General features: G+C 42.4%; 1 protein-coding gene across 1 annotated transcript in view; it reads right to left on the bottom strand.

Annotated features, from left to right (window-relative positions):
• Positions 1 to 3,253, bottom strand: part of LOC106869334 (netrin receptor UNC5B) — a 434,672-nt gene that overhangs the window by 321,767 nt on the left and 109,652 nt on the right. The gene's annotated exons all lie outside the window — the stretch shown is intronic.

Here is a 3,253-nt window from a genome sequence, read left to right as displayed (position 1 = left end):
TATATATATATATATATATATATATATATATATATATATACACGGACAATACATTGACATATAAACAGAGATGTGTTTATACGCGCATGCACATGCGATGTGCTTAATACACATACACACATTTACGTACATTCAACATGCACACACACTTATATATACATGCGTACATCACACATTCAGCTCACACGTATACACGCAGATCCACACACATATACAGCTCATTGACACATATATATGTATTACACACACTCACACGGAGTGAATAACACACGCACATGCATTTATGCATTCAAAGCATACATGCACACACACACACACACACACACATCGAAATACGCTGACACATGTAAATAGAGCGAGACACACACACCCACACAATCTCTCACAGAACACATTGAGACATTAATATACAATAAATATTAAATACAGTATATATAGATGCACATGCAATGTGATTAACACACACAACACACTGGCAACAACTATATACTTAGATCCGTACATACATGCATATACACCTCAGCACGCATACACGGAGAGATTAACACGCACACACACAAATATATATATATATACACACAGATCCAGACAGCAAATCACGCTGACATGTAGAAATTCAGGCATATACACATACATTGCACTTTATAAAAATATGCGCAGAGATTCGTACATGCATACAACAATACATGCATACGGAGCAATTATTATGCGGCCTCACAAACACACATTCAATCTACAAATCAGCACATATATAACATTGCTTATATATATATATATATATATATAAGCAATGTTAATTCTCTGCACGATAAAGTGAAGTATATTGCCACTTAAATGTGGCTGACCCCTAGGGGTGACATAAGGTTGGTGCCTTTGGGAAAAGAAAATACAGAAGGATCTCTTTTACTCTTTTACTTGTTTCGGTCATTTGACTGCGGCCATGCTGGAGCACCGCCTTTAGTCGAGCAAATCGATCCCAGGACTTATTCTTTGTAAGCCTAGTACTTACTCTATCGGTCTCTTTTGCCGAACCGCTAAGTTACGGAGACATAAACACACAACACATCGGTTGTCAAGCGATGTTAGGGGGACAAAGACAGACACACACACACATATATATATATATATACGATGGGCTTCTTTCAGTTTCCGTCTACCAAATCCACTCACAAGACTTTGGTCGGCCCGAGGCTATAGTAGAAGACACTTGCCCAAGGTGCCACGTAGTGGGACTGAACCCAGAACCATGTGGTTGGTAAGCGAGCTACTTACCACACAGCCATTCCTGTTAATCAGTTAATTGTGATTTTATTCAACATACTCACATACTTATTGCAGCGGTCCCTTCAGTTTTTCTAAGCCCTGTAAAAGAATTCGGAACGTTGGACCACCAACCAGGCCTTCTGCGATAACTTTTTAGCACCCCCTCGTATGCACACACACACACAACGAAATATCAACGAAGGCAACCTACATGTGGTCAGAGGAATAGCCAGAAACACCAGCTAAAAATCCCTAAAAATCACATGTAACCTTATGGAGGTAGAACGGTCACACACATCAAATAATGTAATTCTAGATACACTACCACATAAACGAAACATCATTAGCGTGTCATTTTTGATAGATCAGAACCGACCTTTTAGTCAAATGATTCAACCCCAGGATACAGTTGGGTTTTTTTTTATTTCTTTCGTTTAAGCCTGGTATTTATTCTATCAGTTGCTTTCGTCGAACCTCTAAGTTACGGGGACGTAAACGCCAAAACCGATTGTCAATCGGTGATAAGGGACTAACACAAAGACACATATATATACTTACGACGGGCTTCTCTCAGTTTCCGCCTACTAAATCCACTCCCATGGCTTTGGTCGGCCCGAGGCAATAGTAGGAGACACTTGCCCAAGCTGCCATGTAGTGGGGCTGAACCCAGAGCCAATTGATTGGGAAGCAAGCTTCATACCTCACTGCTATGCCTGTATCCACACAATACGCTACAATGTCACACACCGTCTTTTGTACATATTCCTGTATTTATTTTTGCAGGTCGTTGTTTAGCCCCAGGTCAGACCAGTTTGACCGATGCAGGCATCTGATCATAGCAAATTCCAGCCGTGACTACATAAAACTACATGTCTGTGTGGTTAAGGGGTTCGTATCACAACGCCGTAGTTTGGGGCTCAGTTCCAGTGCGTGGCACCTTAGACAAGTGTCTTCTACTATAACCCTGGGTTTGTGAGTGATGGTTTGTTTATACCTCGATAACAGAGAGGCACCGACAGAGTAAGTACCAGACTTCATAGTTGTCTACTTTAGAAGCTTGTTTCCCAATCACGTGATTTTGGGGTCAGCCCCAATACGTGACACCTTCAGTAACTGTCTTCTTCTATAGCCCAGGCCAACAAATGCTTTGTGAGTAAATTTCGTAGACGGAAACTCTGAGGAAGCCCGCCGTATGTGTACCTGTATGTGTGTCTTCATTGTTGTCCACCCCACCACCTCCTGACAACCGGTGTTTGTTTGCTTGTGTTCGCATAACTTAGCGGTTTGGAATAAGAGACCTATAGACTAGTGCTGTGGTCGATTTGTTTGACTAAACCCTTCAAGGCAGTGCTCCAGTATGGGCGCAGTCCAATGACTAAAACAACAAAAAAAGCATAAAATACACAAGTCAAAGACACAGTATTGACCAGACTATCGGATGTCCTATATCGCTGGTCACAATGCGCTTCGCATGGTTTTTAGCTTTCGAATGATGTCACCCTAGCGGCGAAGCGAACAGACAGTGATCGGAAGGCCTACAGCTGAGTGGACTGGAGCAACGTGTTCAAGAACACAACACGCCGTCCGGTCTGGGAATCGAACCCACGATCTACCGATCGTGTGTGCAATGCCCTAACCACCGGGCTATGCACCTTCGCACACAAACACGTACATATATCCTATGTGTTTTACTTGTTTCAGTCATTAGACTGCGGCCAAGCTGGGGCACCACCTTGAAGAACTTTAGTCGAATGAATCGACCCCAGAACTTTTTTTAAAGCCTGGTATTTATTCCATCGGTCTCTATCACCGAACCGATAGGTTACGGGGGACATAAGTTCACCAACACCGGTTGTTAGTCGAATGAATTAACCCCGGTACTTATTATTTTTATTAAAGCCTGTTGCTTATTCTATCAGACATTGCGGCCGAAGCGCTAATTTACGGGACGTAAACAAACTAACACCGTTTGTCAAGCAGTAGTGGGGGA

The sequence above is a fragment of the Octopus bimaculoides genome, chromosome 29 (assembly GCF_001194135.2).
Source record: "Octopus bimaculoides isolate UCB-OBI-ISO-001 chromosome 29, ASM119413v2, whole genome shotgun sequence".
Taxonomy (NCBI): Eukaryota; Metazoa; Mollusca; class Cephalopoda; order Octopoda; family Octopodidae; genus Octopus; species Octopus bimaculoides.
Note: the sequence above shows the minus strand (reverse complement) of the source record. Positions and strands in the feature narration are given on the sequence as shown.